The following is a 16281-nucleotide window of genomic DNA, read 5'->3' on the forward strand; positions in this document are numbered from 1 at the left end:
GGGCCAACAAAAACAAACCACTATAGTGAGCTCTTCCGTTTTCTGGAAATATTACAAAATTTACACTCCAAACACCTAGCCACAGTCGCAGAGAACAACATAAAGGTACAGTGCTTACTCACTCAACTTTTGGTAATCTGAGGTATTTGGATTTAGTCTGTAGAGCTAGAAAAGTTCATCACTCCCGGGCAAGCATTCCCTGTCGGTGTGACCATCGTTTGCGCAAGCGCACTGATGCTGATGTTACGTAACTTGTGCTACAGTGATTTTGCGTCACAACCACGTTGAGCCTGACCCGCCTACCATTCAGGCGTGCAGTACCATTATGGCCCTTCCTCCCTCGAAGCCATTGAGGGCGAACTTGAGCGATGAGGATGAGATCAGTGGCGTACCCAGGATAAAAAAAAATGGGAAAGGAGGAGACCTGAATTTTGTAAATGTAGGTGATTTTTTGGGGGGAGGAGCTAAATTGAATTTTGTAAATATAGATGACGTTTTTATACAGATGTACTCTGTAGCACGAATACGACCATTTTATGATTTTGAATATAAATTGAAGTATATCGTTCACTTGATTTAGTTTTCTTTCAAAATATTGGGCAAAAGTAATACTTAATCTTACATTTTCAAAAAAAAAATACTCTCAATAATGTGTTGAATATCCTTCCAATGATTCTCACTGAAGTGTTATATTAAATAATGGGGGAAATCCTGCCAATGTATTACTGCTTTCTGACACATACCGGTGTACACGAGACAGGTTACTCGACCTCTGCAGTGAGGTATTGAAAGAACAATTTTTTTGGGGGGTATTCACCCGCCTGGATCCGCCACTGAATGAGATGAGTGAGGAAGAGACATTACCTACGGCTACCTAGCCACGGAATCTGTGGCTCACTGTCCTTAGGACTGCGACTGCGCGTTACGTCACGCTCCACATCTACCGTCAAGAGCTATATAACCTGGATGAGGTGAAGATGACAGCGATAGCCAACCGCCTGGACTTAGCCTTATACAGCCACCACCACCGAATGTATACTAAACTTTATACCACGCCTGCCACCCTGTGAGATTCGCAAAATAAAGAATGAGCAGCCGTAGACGACTGTATTACTGCTTTCTGCCACGTACTTGTACACGAAGCAGGTTTCTCGACTTCTGCAATGAGGTAATGAAAGAACAAGTTTGGGAAGGCTTTAGCCTCCTCAGACCCCTTCAACTACATCCTCCACTGGCCGTGATGTTTGTTGTGCTGGGGCATCGGCCATATCTCACGATATTACTGCGTAGCCGAACGGTGTGCAAGGTTCTAGGAGCCTCATAACTCTTGCGCTGGCTCACACCGTGCCCCCCCCCTCCCATCCCACCAGCTGCTGCTGCCCCAGAATCGGCCTAAATACAACCCCAGTCCCACCCACCGGACACCACGTGCTGGAAATGTTCTGTGCCACCAGGCACGGATCAACGCCTGGCATGGTTATACGAAGCGGCAGCAAGCTACCAACGCACTTGTTAGACGCACGACTCGATCTGCACCACCAACCCCGACGGTACACCCCACCACCGATGCCATAATCCCTTCCTTTTGTGGAAATCCAGATTTCCTTTTGGGAATTTTGTGGAAAAAAAAATCATTTGTAGGAACTGGTATATATCACAGTGACAACACAGCACCCCACCCTCCCTCCTCTGCCACCTCGGATTCCACGCTAGTAGCTGCGCTACGCGAAGCATCGGCAGCCATTTTACTCGGGTCTCGACAAAGCACGCTCCTGGATAATTTGGTTCAAAAGCAGTCCATATGCGAGATGACATTGAACTCATTGGTTAAATCGCTACAGGTCTTTGTCAACACCATTTGTACAATCACGGAGAAAATGGATTTCGTTGCCGCTCGATTCGACAATCATTCCATTCTCACACAAGGAGTCTCCCCTATCGCCACTGCCGACCATATCATTACCGTCACTCATGCCTCCACGGCCGTCCGCGTCACTACCCCTTTATCACTTGGTTAACGGTACCGTAGGTCTAAAGTTTGCTAATCAGATGAAGATACACATTATCTCGTGGAATGCCTGCGAGATCACAAACTGGGCCAAACTCACTGTCACCATCCAGGCGTCATCTTCGTCCAGGAAGTTAATGTTGGCCTCTCTTCGCCAAATTCACAGCGACTTCCAGAGCTCGTGGAGAAGCTACACAGAACAATCAAAATCCAGTCAGCAGATTATTGTATTCGAAATAGTATAAAATAGATTATTTAGAAAAAAAAATAGGACGGTGTACGTGCCATTCATTATGCTCATGCAGCCCATTACCCGAGAGCCATCATACCACCCAGCAAATCATTTAATGGGACTGATCCCCGTCTCTCAAAATACCTATGGATGTATTTAATTCCCCATTGGCGGGTCCAAAACGCATTTGCCCATGTAAACAACACCAGTATGGTATAGACGTTAGTGGTCGTTATTTACAAAATTCAGGTTAGCCTGTGGTTAAGTGCAAACACGCAGTTTTTATGTTGGGGAGTTACGCATACAATAAATATATGCAATAATTAAGTACATAAAGGAATCACTACTAGCCCCCCTCCCCAAAAGCGTTATCTCTATTTACAAAATTTAGGTTAACCCCCGAAATGCTTATCCTGGATCCGCCACTGTATTGTTATGTCATATAGTAATTTGGGTCCATTCTGAGTACCTATGACTTTGCTTCTTTTAAGTATTTATTTGAAGTACTTGTTGAGGAGGTCGGGGGAGGTTGGCTTAGGGGCGTGGCTTCTGAGTCACAAGATATGCTGATTGGCAGAGAACAATCTTGAACGACTGGTATTGTAGAAGTTCAGTCAGACACAGACTGCGATTTAGTAGGTCGGAGTAAATCAGTGACCAGTTGTTAAAAGTGGCCATTTGTTAAAAATCTTAGTGTGTCTGTGAGCGAGAGCAACGAATTAGGGATTGTGACCAATTTGAGTATGGAAATTGGAAAAGTACGATTCAATGAATGAAGCACGGTGTTATCAGTGAAATTAGTGAACTACTGTTATTGGAACTTGAGCCTGTATAGCGGTGGTTCTTAACTGATCATCTCGAAAAAAAAATCTCGTACCCCCCATTCAATATAAATAGAACGCAAACATGGAAAGGGTTAGTGATATAAATCTTGCTGAGAAATGATCAGATATATCCAATTACCGAACAAAGGTTTTTTTCATATTAGAATGTCAATTAGTAGGATACAATGAATGCACACTATACTTTCTCATGGTAAATATACATCATGTCTCGTACCCCCAGGATTAAGGTTTTGTACCTCATGGTCATGAACCACTACTGTATGGACTGAATTGGCGGTTTTCAATATATACTGGATATTTCTGTGAGCCGAAAAATGCCCTAAGCTGTTTCAAATTAAAATCCGAGTCGATTTTGCTTCCTGGTACCATCAACCAGGTAGCGTGGCCACCCAATACTGTGGCTATTTTGAATTGTCCGTTTCAACCTTACAGGTAAATGAAGTTTGTATTTTCATTTTTTAAAGTTAGCCTATGTTTGAAAGTGTGGTGTGTGAATATTATTTGGAGCCTACGCATAAGCGAACTCCATAGAAAGTTGACATGTTTTTCATGAATGTGTTATTAGTTTTTGTTGGCATCTGGCAAGTTGTCATCAACATTTGTTACTTTAAATATTTTGTCATAGACAAATAGTAATGCTATAACTACTTATGTGTACATCATAGTGCATACAAATGGAATAGTTGTAGTGTTGCTTACCATTTATGATGAAATTAATAAATGCAGCAAGCATTGTCAGTGAAACTTATCAACATCAAAATTCTTATGGAAAAAATTGCTTCGCTATTTGAATGTGGTCTTTCAGGTACGTAAAATTTTCGGTTAGGGCGCATAAAACAAGTTAGTTGATCAAATTTAGTCCTTGCTGTCTGGTAGGGCGTTTATTTTATTTTATCTGTTTACAAAGATGTGCATGTGCTGTGTCTTGCGACACTGCTTCTGACCCAAGGCAGTGGACAAGGTGCAGGGATGACCCGTCATCCAGGAGGTGAAGATAAGAGGGAGGGTGGAGGGGTGTGGAGTGTATGTAGGGATGAAATGGGTGAGAGTGTTTTTATGCCTTTCCCTTTTTGGCTACCTCCCTTGTAAGGGGGAAAAAGCCTTGGTATATGTATGTACAAAGGATTACAAAGGCGGAGCATGCCGACAGGAGACCTTTTGATCTATATCTAGGTCGGATGCGAAAAAAAATCATAATAATAAAATGATAAATAAAAACTATAATAATGTAAATAACAAATAAAATACATAAATAAATGCATAGGTATAGTTAAATAATAAACAGGTAAATAGTAAATAATAATAAATTGACATGTAACTAATAATAAATGAAAATCAGACAGACAAATGATAACAAAAAAAACAAATAATATAAGATAAATTATAATCATTACAGCATCTTAGGTATTTATCTAAGATGCTGTAATGATTATTTTATTATTATTATTATTATTTTATTATTTGTTTATTATTATCATTTATTTCATTTATATCTGATTATTTATTGTCAAAATATGTGAACGAAACATGCAAACTCATCCCAACTTGAACTTCGAAAAATTATCGCCTGAGAATTCTGCGCAGAATTCGGAAAGAGACGTCGTGAGTGATTATGGTCTAACTCGCACCACCGCAGTAGATTCTGACCCCATTATTGGTTGATAGCCTCAAGATAAATGTATATGTATACACACATATATGTACACACATATATATATATATATATATATATACATATATACACATATATACACATACACATACAGTTTTCTACCAACAGCAAAACACTAGGCCGGGCCGCCACATTGCAATGACGGATCGAAGCATAGACACCGTGGAGAGGTAAAGCCTATAGGCCTAGCCTACTATAATACATCGAAATTCATACACTACATCAGCCTTAAATGCTGTCTTCGTTTAGCTAAACAAATTATATATATATATACACACACACGTGTGTGTATGTACAGAATGGGTAATGTATACTTAAATGCAGTACTTTTAAGTGCGGTTGAGAGATAAAAGTATATGGGTGTGGGACGGGGCCTAGTCGCGCCTTATTCAGTTCGCCATCTCGGCCCAACAACCTTTCGGTTTTCCGTCGATGCTTTCGGCCACGGTTGTCTTCCAGAAATGGTCTCCAGAGTACATCAAGATGATCTGCAAGTCCCACCATCGCATCAGGATCGCCCTTTTCGCAGGCTTCGGAGCAACGTTCGGACTCTTCATCGTTGGACAAGGCCACTTCTGGATGGAGACCTCCCCCGGAATCGTGATTCTGTTGGCTCAGCTCCTGGTTCTCTCCAGCGGATTCCTCGGCTTCTGCATCGCGAGGAACCCCGGCCGAGGTCCCTGGAGATACGATCCAGAGAGAGCAGAAAAAGAGCTCGAGCCCGTGGGAGGGTTCTGCCCTGTCTGCCGCTACCAGCAGGGTCCCCGCGACCGGCACTGCGAAGAGTGCCGAGTCTGTATTCAGGAGAAAGACCACCACTGTTACCTACTGGGCATTTGCGTCGGGTGCCGCAATTACCCCCAGTTCTTCGGCATGCTCTGGTTCGCCACCCTCTTGTACGGCGCCAGCTGCATCGCCACGGTGGTCAACCTCGCCATGACGGGGGGCGAGGGAGGAGTGTGGTCCCAGGCGGTTCTCCTCGTCGTGTCGGCCGTACCTGGAAGCCTCCTGGGTATCCTGACGTGGAGTCACACGGTCCACTTCTTCAGGAATGACCGTGAGCCCTGTGCGAGTCGTTTCCACAGGAAGGTCCTCTCGGAGCCAATCCCCGACTTTCATAGTCTCCTCATCGTACGGAGGAAGACAGAGGACAAGAAGGAAAGAGAAAAGGAAGGAGGCAACGATCTACAGCAAGTTGTGGTCGTCACCATGGAGTGAAGTCCCTCCAAATCCTCCAGTTCTTGTGTATAAATCAACATAAGATGATGTTTCGCCCGGGAAAAGGAGAAAAATTGTAAAAAGAAAAAAATCTCCTGAAAAGTAAATGGAAAGACTTGGTAAAAAGAGGAACAATCTTGAAGTCATGAAACATGTCGCTGCTAAGTGATGTCTCGACTGGGAAAAAGACAAAAATGGTAAAACAAAAAATCTCCTGAAAACTAAATAGAAAGACTTAGAAAAAAGAGGAACACTGTTGAAGTCAAGAAGGTTTGACATATCGCTGCTAAATGAAAATGATGTTCACATTTGAAGAAACTGCGAAGGCATTTCGTTTACTGGCCAATCAGAATCAAGTCCTCCAGTTCCACCATAGACTCAGCATAAAGCGCTCCAAACGGCAAAAGATCCTGACAAGGCAATAGAATATTTGGTGTCCTCGACACCCACGCACATACGTGTGTGTGTGTGTGTATTCACTAGGGCCTTCTTTCACGTACTGGACTTTTATCCCCCTTCTATAAAAAAGAACATAATTATTTTACAGTAATCACTGAACTATAAAGAAAATATATATTTTGTATGTGTGTAGTTGAGTCCTTGATTTTGTCAGCATGGGTGTTTTCACCCCTCAATCATTATCTCAAAGAAAAAAAGAGGATTCTTTATACGGATGAGAGACTTGAGAACTGGCGAAGGTGATGGGGATAAAGCTAAATAATGTAGAGAGGAGAATGGAGAGATCAGTGATGGGAATAACGCTGAGAGACCGAAAGAGAGCAAGCTGGGTGAGAGCAGACTAGAGTGAAAGATATTGTGGAGGCGGTAAAAGAGAACAAGTGGAAATGGGGAAAGTAAGTTTACGTGAACGACTGATGAGAGATGGGCCAAGTGTGTTATTGTGTGGACGCCCAGAAAGGTCAACTAAACTTTTATCTTCCTGCTGAGCTTTTATACAGTGAGGCATCGACGTTCACTTCACAATATCTGTTTCTCCCTGATGGGGAGGTTCTCAGGAGACAGAAGTCGACCTACGCCGTCCACCACAAGAAGTTATGCAAACTGTAGGATGGACATGAACGGAAGTCCTTCGGTTTACAGCTTTTTCCCTTTACAATGACATAACAATCAAAATAATATGTAAAATAGAACCAGACATATAGCTTATTAAAGGACAAAAACATTGATTTTTCAGGAGAGACAGTTAAACTGGGAGGCTGGATACTGTGGATAGGCGGCATGCTTCTACCTCTAACTTTGATAACGTACTGATATCTATAAAATTCAATATCATGTGTTTACTGTTTAGAATCGTAGCTTGCTTCCGATTGGTGGGAAGAGTTGCCAGATATCTCCATAAACACAATATCGTAAACAAAATAGAACTGGCTATCGAAATTTTTACTTTATTTCAATATACAGAATATGCAATGGGGTTGTGACTACACACCATAGTAGGATGAAATTTGTTTAAAGATTTAAGTCATAAAGGCGACTACTACCTCACGAGTCTTTTACCGGTAATTCCGGTAACGGCATTGTTGTTTACCGGTAATTCCGGTACTGAGATTAGCGGTATTTGCCCAGCACTAACTCCCAGCATCCCCTTGCAATTCTTTCTTCTCACATTCTTTCTGGATGTTCCCTCCATCTTAACAGGACAACATCTATTTTGCATAGCATGGAACATACGCCAATGCTTTTCCTTACATCTTCGTTCTTTAGTTTATCTCTCCTCGTCTTCCCAATTATGGATCTCGATCAGAGGTCTCATTTCTTTTATATTTCCGTTTTCCATTTCTATATCTAATTTGTTTTTATTTTCTATTTTCCATTTCGAAATCCAATTTATAGTTATTTTCTATTTCCATTTTATACATCCATTTCCTATTTGTATTCCTACTTTCTTGTCCAGAAATCCGTGGACAGTGGAAGAAGGGGGTGGTTGAGGACCGTGAGAAAGGGATAGCTGCAGCTGGGAACAAAGTCCAGGAAATTTGGAACGCCGGCTGGGACCATGCACGTTCCCTTCAATCCCAGCCAGGCGTTGGGGGGGGGGGGTGCCCCCCAACGCCCCGAGTATGGTACACGTTCATAATCAGTCAGTACTTGAATGTGATGGGGTATGTCGTTTTCGTCAAACATTCGATTCCATTGTGAAGGCAGTCGCGTAGGTTTTTCTGTTTGTATCTACTTGTAGAATTTGAAGGTGTCAGCTTTTCAATTGGCGTCATAGTCTTGGGGTTAAAATATCGTCGTGTCTCAAGTATCGGTAATCGGTTCGCCCCCCCCCCCTCATAACATTCCTGGATCCGCGCCTGATCCCAGCGTGTATTTTCGATTTCGAAGGACCAGAGAAATGTTTCTCATGTAAATAACAACCCTAGGCTAGTACACATAACATACTACACTGATTTTATTATGATTCAATTTTTTTCCACAATCAGTGGCATGCAACTGAGATTACAGTTGTTACAGTTTAACATTATTTTGTTGTTCCTTTGCTTAATGCAATGTTCCTTTTGGATGGTGCTCAAATATTTGGACTCAATGTTCCTATGTGTACAAACATTTCAGTAATATTAGCAAAAATATAACAATGTTTATGTGTCATATGTGTACTGACTGGTATTACAGATGTGGGAAATATTTAAAAATACGCTCACTAAGATGATTCAAACTTACATTCCTTTTAAGGACTGACGTTCCCCAAATCAGGCTCGCCCAAAGTGGCTCGACAAAGAAACTGAAAAAAGTATTGCTAAAAAGAGACAGGCTTATAAGAAATATAAGTGCTCGGGTGCATCTAATGACTATGAAAGTTATGTATCAATACAGAGAGATTTAAAAAAGACAATAAGAAAAAGAAAACGACAATATGAAATGAACATCGCTGATAAATCCAAAGAGAATCCCAAAGAATTCTATAGTTACATTAGAGATAAAAAGGTTGTTAGGAATCACATTGGTCCACTATTATCTGCTGACGGTCAACTTGAATATTCAAATGAAGGAATGTGTAATATCTTAAACAATTATTTTAGCTCGGTATTCGTAAACGAAACACCTCAAGGTGAATTCCAAACTGAAACCTGTGAAAAGTCTGGGGTAAACTTACTACGGTAAATATAACAAAAGAAAAAATTAAAAGGTGTATAGACAAACTCAAAGTTAATAAAACACCAGGGCCTGATGGTTGGCATCCAAGAATCTTAAAGGAAATGAAAAATGAGATTGTTGTTCCATTAGAAATTATTTTCAAGAAATCCATCATATCCGGAGATGTCCCAAGAGAATGGAAGCTAGCTAACGTTACTCCCATATTCAAAAAAGGTGACAAAAAGAAACCAAATAACTATAGGCCTATAAGTTTGACTTCAATCGTAGGAAAAATAATGGAAACTATCATCAGAGATGCTATCGAACATCATTTAGAAAGTAACCGTTTGATAAATGATAGCCAGCATGGTTTCAGACGGAAACGTTCTTGCGTGACTAACTTACTCGAATTCTACAACACAGTTATCTCGAATTATGACAAAAGAAATAATATAGATTTAGTATATCTAGACTTTGCAAAAGCTTTTGATACCGTCCCACACGAAAGACTACTTACTAAATTAGCTTAACATGGGATAAGTGGTAGCCTATTAGGTTGGACTAGTAATTGGTTGAATGGTCGAAAACAGAGAGTTGTTTTAAATGGAAAAACTTCTGGATGGAAAAGTGTTGCAAGTGGAGTTCCCCAGGGTTCCGTTCTTGGGCCACTTCTATTCATAGTATATATAAATGATATAGACCATGGACTAAAATATACTGTTTCCAAATTTGCTGATGATACAAAACTGTGCGGAGTGGCAAATGATCACTCAAACCAATTAGATATTCAAGAAGATTTAGATAAATTACAGCAATGGTCTGAAAAGTGGCTAATGAAATTTAACACAAGTAAATGCAAGGTAATGCACATAGGTAAAAATAAGAGTACGATTACAAGTTATTTGGAAATTCGTTAACAAAAGTGGATAGTGAAAAAGATCTCGGCGTAATTATCAGTAACGACCTCAAATCATCCAAGCAGTGTATTTCAGCCTCTGAGAAAGCAAATAAGATTCTAGGACTGATTGCGCGATCTTTTGATTTCAAAAGTCCATCACTCATTAACAAGCTATATAAACCGTTAGTTCGTCCACATTTGGAATATGCTGTTTCCGTATGGTCACCGAATCTCATTAAAGACATTGACAGACTGGAAAAAGTACAACGGCGAGCCACAAAACTGATTCCAAATATCGACTAAAACATATGAATCTGTTTCCCCTAAAAAAAAAAAGCGTAGACTCAGAGGTGACTTGATACAGGTCTTTAAAATTCTGAAGGGAATTGGCAATATCAAAAGTGACTAAATTTTTACATTGAATGAGAATCAGACAAGAAACAATGGTCTCAAACTGTCCGGAAATAGATTCAATTTGGAAGTAGGTAGAAACAACTTTGCCGTGTAGTTAATGAATGGAATAAACTTCCTGCACAGGTAGTGCAATGTAGTTCAGTTCGAAGCTTTAAGAATCATTTAGATAAATACCTAAGATGCTGTAATGATTATAATTTATCTTATATTATTTGTTTTTGTTTTGTTATCATTTGTCTGTCTGATTTTCATTTATTATTAGTTATATGTCAATTTATTATTTACTATTTACCTGTTTGTTTATCATTTAACTATACCTATGCATTTATTTATGTATTTTATTTGTTATTTACATTATCATAGTTTTTATTTATTATTTTATTATTAATATGATTTTTTTTTCGCATCCGACCTAGATATGGATAAAAAGGTCTCCTGTCGGCATGCTCCGCCTTTGTAATCCTTTGTAATTATGAGTGTCTCTGATCTCCTCAACCCCCTATGTATGTTTGTCCGTGTGACTTAATGTAGAATAATAACCTGATGAGGACCACAATGGAAATAAGCGTTCATGCTTTTTGTGTTATCCTAGGCAATTTACATTTATATATTCGAACTATGTGTTCTTGTCATTATTTGCACTTCATGTACATTGATTTATTGCCAAATAAAGTCTATCTATCTATCTAATATTATGAACATTTACAGTAATTCACTTAACCAACTAACTGGGCAAGATATACATATGTATTTGGATGTCCTTCCTGGCTAGCCCTGAGCGCTTTTAGACCTAGATAACACAATAAAATACTTCTGATTATCCCTTTGGCCTCTCTTTAAGTAGGGGAGGTGTGTTGAGATGGACGGAGGGTCCCACGTCCATATACATAGTGCAACTGCTATTTATCCATGATATTGTTCGGGGATGGGTTCATTGTCACCGTCGTTAGTTTGGAGGGAATCAGAGCGTGCGCGCACATACACACACATATACAATGAATATATATATATATATATATATATATATATATATATTGTATATTATAATATATACATATATATATATAATATATGTATATACACATACATACATACACACACACACACACACACATATATATAATATATATATATATATATATATACACATATAAATTACGAAGGAATGTTCAATCAAACCTACAATGGGAAGTTAAAAGACGTGTTTACTTACACACATATATGTATATATGTATATATATATATATATATATAATATATATATATATAATATATATATATATATATATATATATATATATATATATATATATACACACATATATAACGTGAAAACCACAGTTAGAGCAAAAAAGACTGGAGACAGGGAATCTATATATTTCGATTGCAAACTACAATCATCTTCAGTAGTATCTACTGAAAAGGATTGCATTATATACACGTGTGTGTACAGAATGGGTAATACATGCTTATATGCAGTACTTGTGCGGTTGCGAGGTAAACGTACATGGGTATAGGTGCACATTTTGAGAAGTAGTGTGGAACGAAGCCTGGTCGCACCTTGTTCAGTTCGCCATCTCTGCCCAACAACTTTTCGGTTTTCCGTCGACGCTTTCGGCCACGGTTGTCTTCCAGAAATGGTCTCCAGAGTACAGCAAGATGATCTGCAAGTCCCACCATCGCATCAGGATCGCCCTCTTCGCAGCCTTCGGAGCAACGTTCGGACTCTTCATCGTTGGACAAGGCCACTTCTGGATGGAGACCTCTCCCGGAATCGTGATTCTGTTGGCTCAGCTCCTGGTTCTCTCCAGCGGATTCCTCGGCTTCTGCATCGCGAGGAACCCCGGCCGAGGTCCCTGGAGATACGATCCAGAGAGAGCAGAAAAAGAGCTCGAGCCCGTGGGAGGGTTCTGCCCTGTCTGCCGCTACCAGCAGGGTCCCCGCGACCGGCACTGCGAAGAGTGCCGAGTCTGTATTCAGGAGAAAGACCACCACTGTTACCTACTGAAGAAGTGGACCGTGTGGCTCCACGTCAGGCTACCCAGGAGGCTTCCAGGTACGGCCGACACGACGAGGAGAACCGCCTGGGACCATACGGGTTGATTCACACTATCGGTCCGGTCGCGCTCCAGTCTCGCTACGCTCTCGGTCCGGTCCAATATTGTCTCATTAATTTCAATGGAAGCATTCACACTGGCGCTCTCGCTCCAGTCTCGCTCAGGTCTCGCTCCGGTCACGGTTCCGTCAAAAGATATTTTTACTGGAGCGAGACTGGACCGTGACCGAACCGTGAGCGCCAGTGTGAACTCAGTTGCCACGGTCCTGCACTTGCCAGGGCTGCCGTTTCGTAGAATTTTGTACCAAATAGCGGCATGTGGCAACTGCACAAGGATATGAGGAAATTTTTTCTACATATCAGCGGGCTGTTCATAACATTTAAAAACTCAAACTTTTGTTTAAAAATCATAGAACTGTTATCAAATAATAAATGGTACATCAAAATATGACTTAATTGGTAATTGTGTTACTTATAAAATATTGTACCCCAAAAGATACGTTTTTACATACATATACCAAGGCTTTTTCCCCCTTACCAGGGAGGTAGCCAAAAAAGGACAAGGCATACAATCCTTCCCACCCATTCCATCCCCGAAAACACTCCACACCCCTCCACCCTCCCTCGCATCTTAGCACCTCCTAGATACGTTTTCACGGTGTAGTAAAAAAATATATACGCTTCAGTTTCAGCTTTCTTTTAGCTATAATAATAATAATAAAAAAGAATTTTCATATCTTACTGAATATGTTAGGGCATGGGGCCTTATATACATTCAAGAATAAAAAAAACTAGAACCAACATTTTGTCAAAGTTTGACAAGTATATCTTGCTATGAAAGTCTGCACACGCCCGAGAAAAATGTATACCCCGGTATGGCAACACTCCCATTCTACACGGCAGTGTAGAAAACGCTGCAGCCCTGCCTACTGCTCCACTCCAGTCGAGATTCAGTCTTCGTTTAAGCAAATAGTGTTTCCTTCTGTCCTACCAAACCATGGATAATCCAAAGAAAACACCACAATGGAATCATGCGAAAGGTAGATAAATGATAAAAATACGTTTTCTTTTTATTTATCACTGATACAATTGTCGCGCTCCTTGTTTACGACTAAATATAAATATATAGATAGGTAGGTGGTAGCTGGCCAAGATAGTTTAGATCACAAGGAACACGAACAAACTTTATACATATAGTTTTTACTTCACATTTGGTGGTGAATGAGACTAGTGTTTCTCAAATATGTGACTTTTATTATTTTGATATTATTACTTCAGAGTCAAAATAATGACTGTGCTGTGTACGGGTGTGCGGATGTGGGAGGCTGGACTTAATTAATAGACACCGACCTTGTGTGAATCCTGGTTGCAGTTCCAACTGTAACCTCTGATCGTTGAACGAATCACTTATACTTAGCTTTAGGCTAGATTGATATATAATAGTTAGAGCTCTGACAACTTTGACTGAATACTTTTGAGTGTCCGAGCAGACTGAACTTGACTTAGATGTTGGCTAGGAAGAAAGCTCTTAATGATATAAGCTCCTCCTACAACTAATTTTGATTTGCTAAAAATCTCTCTGTATGGGAGAAATGGCCAATGGGGACACGTGGGAAACATACGCCTCTTCTAAGTTCCCGCCTTCCCTTAAACAAGGGTCAATTCATACGGGGGTCAGAGATCGCGAATCCATTACAGAAAGGACGACCTCACGAGACAGAAAGTGTTATGGGCTGATAAGGTACCCAGCGCGCGACGCGATGACGAATACTAGTATCACTAGTATCACTAGGTACCCAGCGCGCGACGCGATGACGAAAACTAGTATCACTAGTATCACTGTCTAGTGGTGATGATGCCGTCGTCAAACCAATCACCACATAGCCCCCCTCCGAAGAAGCGTGTGTCCCCACACGCCACGACCAATGTCACAGCCTTAAACGACCCAGCACACTACAACACAAAAGAAGACTCATGAGGAGGGAAAAAACTCTAGGGGCCTCGAACTCAGAGAGGATAGAAGTCCACACAGTGGAAATCAACCGGCCATGGGAACGATGGGCCCAGAGTGTAAAAAACCTCCGTAGACAAAATATATAAATAGTTTTGACACAAAATGTGTTTATAAAATAATATATTTTTTATTTTTTTTTTAAATGTTAATGCAGGTATAATTCTTGATGATATGGAAGATGCATCCACGAGGCGACAAAAACAGGGCCTCAATGTGATCCAATAATCTCTGAGGCGACAAAGACAGGGCCTCAGTTGTGGTCCAATGCAGAATAGCGTGGGTGCTTTCCCACAAACCGGGCGATAGGCCAAAGGAGAATAGCGTGGGTGCTTTCCCACAAACCGGGCGACTCGGGTCAAAGGTGATGACAAGTCCGCTGCAGAGTTGTCTCAGCACCTGGCCAAATTCTATGGGACCGGTCCGCTACGTATCTGCAAAACAGTCTTAGAGGCAGCACAATTGTCCAAATAATCGTTGTGAAAACAACGATGTGTAATTTGTCTGTCCGTCTTAGGACGCGAGGAATGATGAAGAATAATATCGCGGCATACAGGTCCAAGTCCAATAATGTCACTCCCAACACCCTAGTCATTTGTGACTGATCAGATTTGTTTCAATCAACTGGCATACTCATCCCTTATAACAGGTTAACGGTGTCCTTAAGAATTCAATCGCGGCGGTGTGAGCGAAGATTTGAGTCAGATGGGGCTTCGCATCTCATTTAATATGTTCCTTGTTAATATTGTTCTTGAATTAGAATCATTTATTTTGTGTAATGCTCGCAATATTTGAGCAGAAACACGGTATTCATATAACACGCGGAAGTTGTATCATGTGTCAATGGTTGTACGGCACTTTGACATGAGACAAATAGTTTGGCAAATATTGTCTTGGGTTTGGCAACAGCAAGACGTAAACCTTGAACCAATTTATTCAAGTTAAACCATGGTCTCGAAGTGTAGGCAGAATCCAAATTATGACACTGGTATAACGTAATGACATATGCAGAAATCTCTGGTATAATAATTGACATATGTTCATCACTCACGGTCACGGCGACATATGCAGAAAATTAAGATAATCTGTTTATTCCAATTTTATGTAATGTAGACATAGCTCTTCAATATTTGGCTAATAGGTTCCTGTATTAATCCTGTAAGTCAGAGTGATAATGATGTTAGACATACAGTGCACCGCTTCACAATTCGTTTATATCGGAAATCATATAGGTGAACACGGAAACTACTTATGTTAAACATTTCAGTTCATCCATAGCCGAAAGAGAGGGCAGGCAATGTGCAAGAAGAACCTGATTCCTTTAGATGCAATAAATCTGTACTATTAGCATTAATGCTAATTATATGTACAACATCATCCAATACATCAACGTCCTCATCTCTGGAACTTTATATTATTTCCGCGAAACCACCGCTTAATATCCTCACTTTTAATGGGAACTCAATTTCCATTCCTTTGTATGGGTGCAAACATCTATTTAAGTATATAGATTATGTTTTCATATCTATACATATGATTTTTAAGGCAACAGTGTGGCCTGTTTTTCACAAGTCCGAGACAATGCATCAGAAATGTGCATGTGCACAACCCGAGACGCACTACACTGACATGCATAGGTTTATTGCTGACCGTAACTGCCGTTGTGGTATAGAAATCAGTCACCGACGGTTGTCATTAGGACACAAGCAATTTAATTTGCCACTGACATCTGTACAAGATGTTTTTGTACCACGCGTGCGCCTGGTTCATATAATTTCCTTTAACAGGAACTGTAACTGTCCAGCTTTTGAGGGAATGTCTGTCTCAA

The 16281-nt window shown here is 40.5% G+C and overlaps 1 protein-coding gene and 1 long non-coding RNA gene across 2 annotated transcripts in view; both read left to right on the forward strand.

Annotated features, from left to right (window-relative positions):
• Positions 1–16281, forward strand: part of LOC143041430 (uncharacterized) — a 74972-nt gene continuing 58691 nt past the window's right edge. The window contains exon 1 of the mRNA XM_076213292.1: positions 1–105. The gene's annotated coding sequence lies outside the window, so the exon portion shown is untranslated. The remainder of the gene's footprint in view (positions 106–16281) is intronic.
• On the forward strand, positions 13532–15115 carry LOC143041429 (uncharacterized). Its single transcript, XR_012967804.1, has 2 exons — positions 13532–14183; positions 14235–15115. It is a non-coding gene; the product is annotated as an uncharacterized LOC143041429 (long non-coding RNA).

This window comes from Oratosquilla oratoria, chromosome 31 (genome assembly GCF_046742065.1).
Source record: "Oratosquilla oratoria isolate Oo_2021 chromosome 31, ASM4674206v1, whole genome shotgun sequence".
Taxonomy (NCBI): Eukaryota; Metazoa; Arthropoda; class Malacostraca; order Stomatopoda; family Squillidae; genus Oratosquilla; species Oratosquilla oratoria.